Consider the following 15,959-nt stretch of genomic DNA (forward strand, 5'->3'; position numbering starts at 1 on the left):
CAGGAAACCATCTCCAATTCACTTGAGTATTCACATGGAATTAATTCAGTAAAGTGAACCTAAATTATGTCCTTATGAACAAGATCAAAAAGATTTAAAAACCCAATGGAAGTAGACTCAGAAACTTTAATATCACAGTACTAGTTACAGTGTACTAAGTAGCTATGAAATATTTCTTAAAATATCATACACAGTGGCCGGGCGCAGCGGCTTAAGCCTGTAATCCCAGCACTTTGGGAGGCCGAGACAGGCGGATCACGAGGTCAGGAGATCGAGACCATCCTGGCTAACATGGTGAAACCCCGTCTCAACTAAAAAATACAAAAAACTAGCCGGGCGAGGTGGCGGGTGCCTGTAGTCCCAGCTACTCAGGAGGCTGAGGCAGGAGAATGGCATAAACCCGGGAGGCAGAGCTTGCAGTGAGCTGAGATCCGGCCACTGCACTCCAGCCTCGGCGACAGAGCCAGACTCCATCTCAAAAAAAAAAAAAAAAAATCATACACACACAGCCCAAATTAAAAAGGAACAAAAAACTACCAAAGATGATGAACTGTATTTGAAAAAACTCATGAAATTTTAATAAATCAAATTATAATTGATTTTTAAAAAGTTAATGATGACTACTCCTATTAATGATGGGGAAGTGAATTGATTACATAAACTCCTCCGTGAGCAGCAGTTATAAAAACTTTAAAAATTTTTAAATCAATGTAAAGATACTGGAAAACATCTAAAAGTGGACAGATGAAAAAAGAGAATTTCTCTCAAACATTGCAGGCATTTGTATTAAAATTTAGAACAACAAAAGATGCAGACTATCACTGCTTCTATTTAGCATGTTACCACAGATCTCATCTATCTAATAACTTTAAAAACAGAAATAAAAATAAAAGGTATAAATACTGATGAGAAAGAAAAATAATAATTTTAGATAGATAATTAGAGATAATAAAAGTAAAGCAATGAATCTCAATATAATATCAACTTTTTAAAAGCTACAACACTTCCATATCCTGACAACAGACAGAAAAACTAAATTTAAAAATCAGAGTTCAGACTTCCTTGTCAGATCAAAATAGCATAACAAGGACCAGATACCCACTTCCTGCCCCATGTGAAACAACCAAAAAATGGACAAATGTTATAAAATGACAGTGTTGAAGACACTGAACATCAGGTAACAGAGTAATCACTGAGAATTGGAAAACAAGACAAGACTTTCAATTGTCCCAGCCACCTGTCTTGAGAGAGCTTTCAGGTCACAACACAGAGAGGGTATAGCAGACAGACCCTATATTGACTTCAAATGATTCCTGGCTCCTGGTGTTCACACCTTTGTAGAACTCCTCCACTTGAGTGTGGGTGGGATCTGAGACCTACTTCTAACTGATAGAACATGGCATGGGTGACAGAATGTCACTCCAGTGATTTATATGGCTGCACAAAGACTTGCTTTTCCTCTCCTGCTGGCCTTCAAGGAGCAAATTTCCATTTTGTGAATTGCCTATGAACAGGGCTAACGTGGCAGAGAACTGCAGGTGGCCTCTAGCCAACATCCAGGAAAAAGTCAAAATCCTTAGTCACAGTCACAAAGAAACAAATTCTGTCAACATCCGGAGGGTTCAGATCTTTCCTCAGTCAAGCCTCTGATTAGACTTAAGCTAGCATTACAGGCTGGTGAAACCCTAAAGCAGAGAACATACAGTTAAGCTATGTCTACACTCCTTGCCCACACTAATTTTGAGATAATAAATCTATGCTGTTTTAAGTTGCTAAGTTCATGGTAATTTGTTATGCAGTGTTAAAAAAAACTAACATTTACGGAAACCAGGTGGAACCTGGCAGACTCCCTGATTTGAGAAGATAGAGCTGGGATTCTGGAGATACAAAGGTGGCTAAGAGTTCACATAACAGTCTGAAAGATGAGACAGCTACACGGAGAGAGAAATCCAGACACCTGCAGAGAGTCCCCCTTGAGTCTTCAATTGAATACTGATCACCACATGCATGTGGTGAAGCCCCCTGAGGTGACAAAAAGAACCAGTCAAGAATATTAGAGGAGACAGTGTCCTGCACTCACCACAGACCATAAAAACTAAAAGAGCCTGTGATTTGTGGGGTATTGGGTAGAGTTCACAGAAGAGCCTTGCCTCACTAGTGGGAAATAATTGGTTCCAGACTAAAAACTTATCAAGTATGCCTACTAGATATTAAAAGCAAGACCTGAAGGATCAAATTGTTTCCAAGTAACTTAAATGCATCCCATAAGAAAGCTCAAGAATATTTACAGGAGTACAAAAATGTTCAGCACATAAGAAGGTCAAAACCAGATGTCTGGCATCCAGTAAAAAATTACAAAACATGAAAATTAGCAAGAAAATATGACCAATGATGAAGAGATAAATCAATGAATAAATACCAGCCCAGACTGACAAAAGCATTAGAATTATCAGCCAAAGACATTAACACAGTTATTACAATGGTGTGCTATATGTTAAAACAGTTAAGTAGTAAGATGGAAGACATGAAAAAGACCCAAATTTAACCTCTAGAGATAAAAACTACCATAAAAGATATAAGAAATACATTGAAAGGGCTAGCAAAACATTAGGCTGAAAAAGAAAAGATTAGTGAACACATGATCATCTAAATAGATGCAGAAAGGGCTTTTGATAAAATTCAAAAATCCCTTCATGTTAAAAACTCTCAATAAACTAGGTATTGAAGAAACATACCTCGAAAATAGTAAGAGCTATCTATGACAAACCCACAGCCAATATTATACTGAATGGGCAAAACCTGAAAGTATTCCCCTTGAAAACTGGCACAAGACAACGATGTCCTCTCTCACTACTCCCATTCAACATAGTATTGAAAGTCCTGGCCAGAGCAATCAGACAAGAGAGAGAAATAAAAGAAAGTAACAAAAGAGAGTTTGTTTCTCTCTTCCAAATGTTTCTCTCTTACAAAATCAAGGTACAAAAGTCACTAGCATTCCTGTTTACCAACAGCAGTCACGTCAAAAGCTAAATCAGGAATGCAATCCCATTCACAACTGCCTCAAAAATAATAAATATTTAGGAACACAGCTAACTAGGGAGGTGAAAGATCTCTATAACGAGAACTACAAAACACTGCTTAAAGAAATCAGAGATGACACAAACAAATGAAAAAACATTCTATGCTCATGGATAAGAGGAATCAATATCGTTAAAATGACCATACTGCCCAATGCAATTTAAATTCAATCCTATTCCTATCAAACTACCGATGACATTCTTCACAGAACTAGAAAAAAAAAAAACTATTTAAAAATTCATACAGAATCAAAACAGACTTAATAGCCAAGGTGATCCTAAGCAAAAAGAATAAAGCTAGAGGCATCATGCTACCTACCTTCAAACTATGCTACAGAGCTACAGTAATCAAAATAGCATGGTACTGGTACAAAAACAGACACATAGCCAATGGAACAGAATAGAGAGGCCAAAAATAAGGCCACACACCTACACCATCTGCCAAAAATAAACAATGGGGAAAGGACTCCCTATTCAATAAATGGTGCTAGGATAATTGGCTAACCAGGCTAGCCATATGCAGAAGATTGAAGCTGAACCCCTTCCTTACACCATATACAAAAATCAACCCAAGATGAATTAAAGACTTAAATGTAAAACCCAGAAACTATAAAAACCCTGGAAAACAACCTAGACAATATTATTCTGGACTAAGAACTGGCAAAAATTTCATGATGAAGATGCCAAAAGCAATTGCAACAAAAGCAAAAATTGACAAATAGAATCCAATTAAGGAGCTTCTGCACAGCAAAAGAAACTATCAACAAAGTAAACAGACAACCTACAGAATGGGAGAAAATTTTTACAAATTATGCACCTGACAAAGAAAGCTCTAATATCCAGCATCTGTAAGAAACTTAAGCAAATTTATAAGAAAAAAAGACAACCCCATTAAAATGTGGGCAAAGGACATGAATAGACACTTTTCAACACAAGACATACATGTGACCAGTAAGTATATGAAAAAAAAGCTCAATATCACTGATCTTTAGAGAAATACAAAATAAAACTATAATGAGATACCATCACACACCAGTCCAAATGGCTATTACTAAAAAGTCAAAAATAACAAATGCTGGCAAGGTTGCAGAGAAAAGGGAACACTGATACACTGTTGGTGAGAGTGTAAATTAGTTCAACCATTGTGGAAAGCAGTGTGGCAATTCCTCAAAGAGCTCAAAACAGAACTACCACTCAACCCAGCAATCCCATTACTGGGTATATACTCAAAGGAAAATAAATCATTCTATCATAAAGACACACATGCACATGGATGTTCATTGTAGCACTATTCACAATAGCAAAGACATGGAATCAACCTAAATGCCCATCAATGGTAGACCGGATAAAGAAAATGTGGTACATATACACTATGGAATACTACACAGCCATAACAAAGAATGAGATCATGTCTTTTGCAGGAGCATGAATGGAACTGGAGGCCATTATCCTTAGCAAACTAACACAAGAACAGAAAACCAAATACCACAAGTTCTCCTATGGGCACTAAATGATGAGAACACATGGACACAAAGAGAAGAACAACAGACACTGGGGCCTACTTGAGGGTGGAGGATGGAAGGAGGAAAAGGAGCAGAAAAAACAACTATTGGGTACTAGGCTTAGTATCTGGGTGACAAAACAATCTGTAAAACAAACCCTTGTGACATGAGTTTACCTATATAACAAACCTGCATATTTACCCCGACCCTAGAAATTTTAAAAAGAGAAAAGATTAATGAACTTGAAGACACAGCAATAGAAATGTCCCAACATAGAAAACACAAAAGAAAAAAAAGAATAATAGTCACTTTCAAAGAACATAGCTTCGATTAGCTCTGGGACAACCTCAAGTGGAATGTGTATGTAATACTGGATTCACTAAAAAGAAAAGGGGGTCAGGACAGAAAAAATATTGGAATCAATAATGGCCAAAAATTTTCCAAATTTTATGAAAACTGTAAGCACACAACCCAAGAAGTTCAATGAACCCCAAGCAAATAAAACATCTACACGAAGGAACATTATAATCAGGTTGATCAAAATGAATCGTAAAAGGACGATCCTTAAAGCCGCTAGAGGAAAAAAACATATGTTATGACCAGAGACACAAAGGTAAGGATGACAACAGATTTTTCTGAAGAATTAATGTGACAGAGAAGACAGTGAAACAACATTTACAAAGTACAATCGTGTGTCACTTAACAATGGGGATATATTCTGAGAAGTGCACCATTAGGCTACTTCATCACTGTGTGAACATCATAGAGTGTACTTACACAAACCAAAATGGTACAGCCTACTACACACCTAGGCTATATGATATGGCCTATTGCTCCTAGACTACAAATCTGTATAGCATGTTACTGTAGTGAATACTGTAGGCAACTGTAACACATTGGTAAGTATTTGTGTATCTAAACATATCTAAACACAGAAAAAAATACAGTAAAAATAGTGTTATACTTTTATGGGACCAACATTGCATATGTGGTTTGTCATTGACCAAAACATCACTATGTGACACATGACTGTATTAGAAGAAAAATTGTCAAATTAGAATTATTTTTCAACATTACCTGTCAAAAATGAAGGCAAAATAAAAACTTTTCCAGACATTCAGTAGCTCAGTTTGTTGCCAGCAGACCTGAACTACAAAAAAAAGTTGAAAAGGGAGAATGGTATCAGAGAAAAATACTGATCTGTTCAAAGGAATTAAAATCATCAAAAATGGTAACCTCATGAGTAAATATGTAAGGTATTTTTCTTATTAATTAAATACCTTTAAAATATTATTGACTGCTTAAACAAAAATACTAACAATATAGATTGAGGTCTGTAATATATGTAAAAGTAAAACATGTAACAACAATAGGACAAAAAATCAGGAGAGGAAAAAAGAAATGATACTATTATAAAATGTTTATGCTCTATGTAAGTGATATGATATCACTTGAAGGTGAACTGAGGTAAGTGAAGGCTCTATACTATAAACTCAAAGTCAACCAATAAAATAAAAAAACAAAGAGTTATAGATAATAAGCCAACAGAGAGAGAAAAAAATGGAATTTTTTAAAAGTTCAATTAATATAAATGAAGGCAGTAAAAAGGGAAACAAAGAACAAATGAGACAAATTTTTAAAACAGTAAGATGATAGATTTAAATCTAAAGAAGTCAATAATCTAAATATTAAATACATGGTCTACATATTATCACTTAAAAGGCAGCGACTGTCAGAGTGGGTTTAAAAAACAAAGCTCATCTATATTTTGCCAACATGAATCTTGCAATAAATATAAAGACAGCTGGCTTAAGCAGAAAAGGATGAAAAAAGGTATTCTATGATGAGACTAATCAAAAGATACTTGGAAGGACAATATTAATATCAGACAAAGTGGACTTCAAAGGAAAAAATATTACCAGGAATGAAGGACATTCTACATGATAAAGCCATCAATTCATCAAGAGGACATAACAATCTAAAACTTTCATGTGTGTAATAACAGAATTCTAAAACACATGAAGTAAAAATGGACAGAATTGCAATAATAAAAAGAAAAACTCACAAATATGGTCAGAAATGTTAATGCTCCTCTCAATAATTAATAGTATGGAAGATAGGTATGGAAATAATAATAATGATAGTACAAGTAGACAAAAAAATCTGTAAAGATAGAGCAGATTTGAACACCATTGTATTAGTCATTGTATTAGTTTCCTATAGCTGCTGCAAGAAATTCCTACAAGCTTAGTGTCTTACTACAACCCATTTATTCTCTCACAGTTCTGGAAATCAGAAGTCCAAAATCAGTTTCATGGGGCTGAAATCAAGGTGATGGTAGGGCCCTACTTCTCCAAAATCTCCAGGGAAATTATTTTTTTGCCTTTTCCAGCTTTTAGAGCTACTCATGGCCTCTACCTTAATCTTCAAAGCCAGCAGCACAGCATCTTACTTCAGTCCTCACATTGCCCTCTTTTTCTGTGGTTTCCCTGTGCTTTTCTCTTACAATTTATATTTAGAGTCCATCTGGACAATCAAAAATAATCTCTTTATCTCAAGATACTTAATTATATCTGCAATGTCCCTTTTTGACATATAAGGTAACATCCACAGGTATGTCCTGGGCAATAAGACATGGATATCTTTGGGGGCATTATTCAGTGTGCCAACATTGTCAACCAACTTGACCTAATTGACATTTATAGAATATTCCACTTAATAACAGCAGAATATGCATTTTCAAGTCCAATACACTTAGTTTCCTGTTGCTACTGTTACCATAAATTCAGTAGCTTAAAACAATAAACATTTATTATCTTACAATTTTGGAACTTAGAGGTTCAAAATGAGTCTCAAGGTGTTGGTAAGGATGAGTTCTTTTCTGGAGGCTCTACTGGAGAATCAATTTCCTTGCCTTTTGCAGCTTCTAGAGATCACCTGCATTCCTTGGCTCATGGCCCACTTCCATCTTCAAAGCCAATGACGGTGGATTGAGTCCTTCCATTTTGATTACACCGGGCCATTTTGATTACACTAGGGGTACCCAGACAATCCAAAATAATCTATTTTAAAGGCAGCTAATTAGCAAGCTTTTCCCCCAGATTACTCCAGCAGTAAAACCAAGCCTCTAGCTTCTGCCTGGAAGGGGCTTGTCTATACATTGAGCACCCCAACTTGTACAGCTCCCACTTGAGGGACTAGCTCCTAAATCACTTATCTCTGGGAACTGACATGACTTGGCATTTACAAGTCCCACCAGACCACAGAGAACAAAGAATTGATTTGATTATAAATGGGAATGGGAACACTTGTAGTGGCTATTTCCCCCAGTCGGCAGAGAGCAAGAAGGGAAAACACCCAGTTTCCAGTTTCTCCCTGGAAGGGGTTCAACTGCGTACCTAGCATCTCAACTTTCACAGCTGCTTTCCAGGGTTAGGCCTTTAATTATCCTGCATCTTGGAGCTGATGGGGCAGGCAAAAAGTAGTTCTCTGGGCACCTGAATGGAACTATAGGCACTTCCCACAAATCCTCTTCTTGGCTTGATCTAGAGATAGTACCAAGCCTCCATCTGACTCACCTGTCTCTGACAGCTGATGGGAATCAATATTCATTAGGCCCCTGGGGGAAACAAAGAGCAGACCAGTGGGTTGAAAGAGTGTACAGTCTGAATTAGAGTGCAGGAATCTGACACAGATGGTCTCCATGCCATATTCCAGAACAAGGGCAGATAAACTTCATTTCCAAGCTTCTCCCTGAAGAGAAAAAGAAAACTGGGCCACACATCTAGCACCACAAATTTTCCAGCTTCTTCTCAAAGTATTGACTTCTTTTTCAATTGTGTCAGGGCACTAATAGAATCTGGAACACATTAATCCCCCATGAGAGACACAGACAGTGGTTTGGACAAGCACAAAGGTTTGGGAGGCACCCAGAATCACTGGCCAGACTGATTTGTGTGGTTTATTCCTACACAAGACTGGAGAGGTGGCTGTTTTATCTAATGCACAGAAACCAACACAGAATCACGGAAAATGAAGAAACAGGAAAATATGTTTCAAACAACAACAACAACAACACAAGATAAAACTCTAGAAGTCAAGCTAATAAAATGGTGACAAGTCATTTACCCAGCAGAGAATTCAAAATAATGGTCTTAAAAATATTCACTGAGGTCAGGAGAGCAAGGCATAAACAAAATTTTTTCAACACACAGATAAAAAGTATTTAAACGTACCAAAGAGAAGTGATACAGCTTAAGAATACAATGCCTGAACTGGAAAATTCAACAAAGGAGTTCAGCAGCATACTAAACCAAGCAGAAGAAGCAGTGAACTTGAAGACAGACCATTGGAAATCATCCAGTCAGAGGAGCAAAAAGAAGTAAGAATGAAAGAGTGAAGATACCTTGAGAGACTTATGGGACACCATAAAGCTGACCAGTGTATACATTATTAGAGACCCAAAAGAAAAGAAAAAAGAAAGTGAAAGAAAGTATTAAGTTTGTGCAAAAGTAATTGCAGGTTTTGCAATACATCTACAAAAAAATGCAATTACTCTTGCACCAACCTAATATATTCAAAGAGATCATAGCTAAAAGCATCCCAAGCCTGGGGGAGTAAATAGAAACCCAGATCCAGGAATCCCAAAGGATACCAAATAAGGTGACTCCAAAAAGACCCATTATAATTAAATTGTCAGAAGTTAAAGACAGAGAATTTTGAAATCAGAAAGAGAAAAGCAACTTACTACATACAAAGGAATCTTCCTAAGACTATTGGCAGATTTTTCAGCAGTAACCTTGCAGGCCAGAAGTGCATGGAATGATATATTCAGGGTGCTGGGAGTGGGAAACTGCCAATCAAGAATACGATATCAAGTACATCTAACCTTAAAAAATGAAAAAGAGATTAAGACTTTCTCAGAAAAACAAAAACTCAGGGAGTTTATTACTGCTAGACCTACCTTATAAGAAATGCTAAAGAGAGCTCTTCAAGTTTAATTAAAAGGGTACTAAACAACAACACACATGCATAAGAAGGAATGAAGCTCACTGGTAAAGGTAAATATAGACAAAAACAGAATATTGCATTACTATAATAGAGGTGGTAAATCACTTTTAATTCTACTAGAAAAGCTAAAAGACAAAAATATTAAAAAGTCTATAACTAAATTATATTAATAGATACATAATGCAAATAGATGTACATTGTTACATCAACAGAATATAATGTGGATGGAAGAGAGATAAAAGCACTTATTGTATGCAAATGAAGTTATTATCAGCTCAAAATAGACTGTTACAACTATAAGATATTTTATGCAAGCTCCTTGGTAGCCACAAATAAAATACCTACAGAAGTTACACAAAAGAAAAACAAAAAGAAATCAAAACCAATTAATTAAAAATGAAAAGAGAAAAAGAGAGCAGAGATAAAAATGGGACAAAAGAGCTGTAAGACAAAGAGAAAACAGTTAATAAAATGGTAATAATAAATCCCTCCTTATCAGTAATAATTTTAAACGTAAATGAATTAAACTTCCCAATAAAATGATATAGTCATTAAATGGATAAAAAAACAAGATCAAACTATCTGCTGTCAACAAGAAATTCACTTTAGATTTAAGGACACACAGAGGCTGAAAGGAAAGGGATGAGAAAGGATATTTCATACAAACGGTAACCAAAGGACAGCAGGAATGGCTCTGCTTATATAAGATAAAGCAGAATTTTGGTTAAAAAAAACTGTCTTTAGATACAAAAAAGATCATTACATAATGGTAAAGGAGTCAATTTAACAGAAACATATAACAATAGTAAATATAAATGCATCCAACATCAGAGCATCTAAGTATATAAAGCAAATATTGACAGATTGGAAAGGAGAGCTTGACAGCAATACAATAATAGTAGAAGACTTCAGTATCCTACTTTCAATAGTGAATAGGACATCCAGACATAAAATCAACAAAGAAACAATGGAAATGAACTACACCATAGGCCAAATGGACCTAATAGACTTATACAGAACTTTTTACCCAACAGCAGAAGAATATATATTCTTCTCAATCATACATGGAACATTCTCCAGAATAGATCACATTTCAGGTCACAAACCAAATCTTAACAAATTTAAGAAGACTGAAATCATTCCAGGTATATTATCCAACCACAATAGAATGAAGTTAGAAATCAATAACAGCTGGAAAAAGGGAAAATTCACAAATACATGAAAACTAACACACTCTTGAATAGCCACTGGGTAAAAGAAGAAATCAAAGAAATTTTAAAACTATCTTGAGAAAAGTAAAAATGAAAATATAATTTATCAAAAGTTACAGGATACAGCAAAAGGAGTACCAAGAGGGAAATTTATAGCAACATGGATGCATCTGAAGACCATTATCTTAAGCAAACTAATACAGGAACAGAAAACCAAATACCATATGTTCTAACTTACAATGGGAGCTAAACATTGAATACACATGGACACAAAAATGGGAACAACAGACACTGTGGATTACTTGAGAGGGGAGGGTGGGAAGGAGGAGAGATTGGAAGGCTACCTATTGGGTACTGTGCTCACTACCTTGATGATGAGATCATTCATATACCAAGCCTCAGTGACACACACTGTACTCATGTAAAAAACCTGTGCATATACCCCCTCAACCCAAAATAAAACTAGAAAAAAAAGAAGAGCAATCTCAAATAAGCAACATAACTTTACACCTCAAATTACTATAATGACAACAAATTGATGGGGATAGCATTGAATCTATAAATTACTTTGGGCAGTATGGCCATTTTCACACTAAACAAAAAGAACAAAACTGGAGGCACCATGCTACCTGACTTCAAACTATACTACAAGCCTACAATAAACAAAACAGCATGGTAGTGGTACCAAAATAGATAAATAGACCAATGGAACAGAACAGAGGCCTCAGAAATAATACCACACATCTACAACTATCTGATCTTTGACAAACCTGACAAAAACAAGAAATGGGGAAAGGATTCCCTATTTAATAAATAGTGTTGGGAAAACTGACTAGCCTTATGCAGAAAACTGAAATTGGACCCCTTCCTTACACCTTATACAAAAATTAACTCAAGATGGATTAAAGACTTAAATGTCAAACCCAAAACCATAAAAACCCTAGAAGAAAACCTATGCAATATCATTCAGTACGTAGGCATGGGCAAAGACTTCATGACTAAAACATCAAAAGCAATGGTAACAAAAGCTAAAATTGACAAATGGGATCTAATTAAACTAAACAGTGTCTGCACAGCAAAAGAAACTATTATCAGAGTGAACAGACAACCTACAGAATGGGAGAAAAATTTTGCAATCTATCCATCTGACAAAGGGCTAATATCCAGAATCTACAAAGAACTTAAATGAATTTACAAGAAAAACCTCATCAAAATGTGGGCAAATGATATGAACAGACACTTTCCAAAAAAAAAAAGACATTTATGCAGCCAACAAACATATGAAAAAAAGCTCATCATCACTGGTCATTAGAGAAATGCAAATCAAAACCACAATGAGATACCATCCCACACCAGTTAGAACGGCAAACATTAAAAAGTCAGGAAACAACAGATGTTGGACAGGATGTGGAGAAATAGGAACACTTTTACACTGATGGTAGGAGTGTAAATTAGTTCAACCACTGTGGAAGACAGTGTGATGATTCCTCAAGGATCTAGAACCAGAAACACCATTTGACCCAGCAATCCCATTGCTGGGTATATACCCAAAGAATTATAAATCATTCTACTATAAAGACACATGCACACACATGTTTATTGTGGCACTGTTCACAACAGCAAAGACTTGGAACCAACCCAAATGCCCATCAATGATAGAATGGATAAAGGAAATGCGGCCCATATACACCATGGAATACTATGCAGCCATAAAAAAGGATGAGTTCATGTTCTTTGTAGGGACATGGATGAAGCTGGAAACCATCATTCTCAGCAAACTAACACAAAAACAGAAAACCAAACACCACATGTTCTCACTCATAAGTGGGAACTAAACAATGAGAACACATGGACACAGGGAGGAGAACATCACACACTGGGGCCCTTCGTGGGGTGGGAGGTTAGGGGAGGGATAGCATTAGCAGAAATACCTAATGTAGATGACGGATTCATGGGTCCAGCAAACCACCATGGCATGTGTATACCTATGTAACAAACCTGCACGTTCTGCACATGTATCCCAGAACTTGAAGCATAATTTTAAAAAATTTAAAAAAGAAAAAAGAAACAAAGAACAAAGAAAACCCAAAGGTGGCAGAAGGAAGAAAATAATAAAGATCAGAATGGAAATAAATCAAAGAGAAAATAGACAAACCATAGGAAAAACAACCCAAAATTAAGAGTTGGTTTTTCAAAAATAAATAAAGTCAACAAAACTCTAGTTAGACTGAAAAAAAAAGAGAAGACTTAAATAAATAATATCAGAAATGAAATAGAAGACATTACAACAGATGCCTCAGAAATTAAAAGAATCATAAAGGACTACTTGAAAAATTATATGTCAACAAACTGGATAACCTAGAAGAAGTGTATAAATTCCTAGAAATACACAACCTACAAAGATTGAATCAAGAAGAAATAGAAATCCTGAACAGATCAATAACACATGAAATTGAAGCAGTAATAAAAATCCTCCCAACAAAGAAAAATCCAGGACCAGACAACTTCAAAGCTAAATTTTACTAAACATTCCAAAAATAATTAATACCAACGATTTTTAAACTCTTCCAAAAACAGAATTAGAGATTAGACTTCCAAAGTCATTTTATGAGACCAGCATAACCCTGATGTCAAAGCCATGCAAAATTACAAGGAAAGAAAACTACAAGCTAATATCTCTGGTGAACACAGATGCAAAAATCCTCAATAAAATATTAGCAAACCAAATTCAACAACACATCAAAACGATTATACACTATTACCAAGCGGGATTTATCCCTGGAATGCAAGGTTTGTTTAACGTATGCAAATCAATGTGTTACACCACATTAACAAAACGAAAGATGAAGACAACATACATGATCACCTCAATAGACACAGAAAAAAGAACATTTGACAAAGTTAAACATCCTTTTGTGATAAAAACTCTCAACAAAATAGTCATAGAATAAAATTTCCCCGACACAATAAAGGCCACTTATTTAAAGCTCACAGCTAACATTATAATCAATGGAGAAAAACTGAAAGCTTTTCCTCTAAGATCAGGTACAAGTCAAGGTTGCTCACTCTCACCACTTCTATTCAACATAGCACAGGAAGTACTAACAAGAGCATCATACAAGAAAAAGAAATAAAAGGCAATCCAGTCAGAAACGAAAAGGTAAAATGATTCCTGTTTGCAGATGATGTGATCTTATGTGTAGAAAACTATATAAACACTCCACACAAAAAAACTGCTGGAAATGACAAGTGAATTCAGTAAAGTTGCAGGATACAAAATCAACCCATAAAAATCAGTTGCATTTCTTTACCACAATAACAATCTATGCAGAGAATGGATATAATGAAATAATCCCATTTTGACAGCATCAAAAAGAATGAACAATGAATAAATTTAACCAAGGAGGTGATAGATCTGTACACTGAAAACTGTAAAACATTGACAAAAGTAACTGAAGAATATACAAATAAATGGAAAGATAGCCATGTATATGGTTTGGAAGAATTAACATTTCTAAAATGTCCATACTAACCAAAGTAATATATACATTCAATATAATCCATATCAAAATTCCAATGGCCTTTTCCAGAAATAAAACAATTGGATGTACCTATAATCCTCTGTATGTATGTAACTACAAAAGACTGAACAGCCAAAGCAATCTTTAGCAAGAAGAGCAACGTTGGAGGTATCACATTATATTACAAGACTATAGTAATCAAAACAGTATGATACTAACATAAAACAGATACATACACCAATAGAACAGAATAGAGAGCCCAAAAAGAAAACCACTCATGTATTATCAACTAAATTTTTACCTGGGTGCCAAGAAGACAGAATGGGAAAAGAACAGTCTCTTAAATAATGTTGGGAAAACAGGATGTCCACGTGCAGAAGAATGAAATTAAAAACTTTCACATAAGGCCTGAAACCATAAAACTCTTACAAATAAAAACACAGAGAAAAAGCTCCTTGATATTGGCCTTGGCAATGATTTTTTGAATATGACACCAAAAAGTTAGGCAACAAAAGGAAAAATAAACAAATGGGACTATATCAAACTAAAAAGAACTTTTGCACAGCAAAGGAATCAATCAATAAAGCAAAAAGGCAACCTAAAGATTGGGAGAAAACATTTGCAAACCATGTATCTGATAAGGCATTAATATCCAAAGTACATAAGGAACTCACACAACTCAATAACAAGAAAACAAATAATCTGATTTTTTTAATGGGCAAATGACCTGAATAGATACTTTTCCAAAGAAGGCATATAAAAGGCCAATAGGTATATTAAAAGGTACCCACTATCACTAACCATCAGGGAAGTGCAAATCAAAACCATCATGAGATACCACCTCACACCTGATGTCCACTATCAAAAAGACAATAGCTAACAAGTGATGAGGAGTGTGTGGAGAAAAAGGAAGATTTGTACACTGTTGATGGGAACATAAATTGGTACAGTGATTATGGAAAACAGAATGAAATTTCCTCAAAAGAATTAAAAATAGAACTACCATATGGTTCAGAAATTCCTCTTCTGAGTATATATCCAAAGGAAAACTGACCATGTTAATCACAGCATTATTCACAATAGCCAAGATTTGGAAACAACCTAAATGTATGTCAGTGGACAAGCTGATAACCATGTCTTATCTGCTCATCCACTCATGTCCTCTTAGAATATTATTCTGCCTTCAAAAAGAGAGGTTCTGCCATTTGCAACAACATGGATGAAACTGGAAGACATATGCTAAATGAAATAACCCAATTATCCAGATACAGAAAGAAAAATGGTGCATGATGTCACGTATATGTGGAATCTAAAAAAATTGAATATATGGAAGCAGAGAATAGAACAGTGGTTACCAAGGGCAGTTATTATAGTTAATAATAGTGTATTATATCCTGGAAATTTGCTAACAGAGTAGATCTCAGGTGCTCCTACCCTTTAAAAAAGGTAACTATGTGAAGAGAGATACATTTGTTAACTTGTAATCATTTCACTGTGTATATGTATATCAAAACATCATGTTGTACCTCTTAAATATATACCATTGTTATTTTTTAAAAATGGAAAAACAATAGAGAAAATCAGTGAACCCAAAATTGATTATTTGAGATTAATAAAACTGATCAACCTCTGGCCAGA

The 15,959-nt window shown here is 35.3% G+C and overlaps 1 long non-coding RNA gene across 1 annotated transcript in view; it reads right to left on the reverse strand.

Moving 5' to 3' along the window:
* The window catches only part of LOC115898305, a 100,973-nt gene that overhangs the window by 50,815 nt on the left and 34,199 nt on the right, over window positions 1–15,959 (reverse strand). The gene's annotated exons all lie outside the window — the stretch shown is intronic.

The sequence above is a fragment of the Rhinopithecus roxellana genome, chromosome 6, assembly GCF_007565055.1.
Source record: "Rhinopithecus roxellana isolate Shanxi Qingling chromosome 6, ASM756505v1, whole genome shotgun sequence".
Lineage (NCBI taxonomy): Eukaryota > Metazoa > Chordata > Mammalia > Primates > Cercopithecidae > Rhinopithecus > Rhinopithecus roxellana.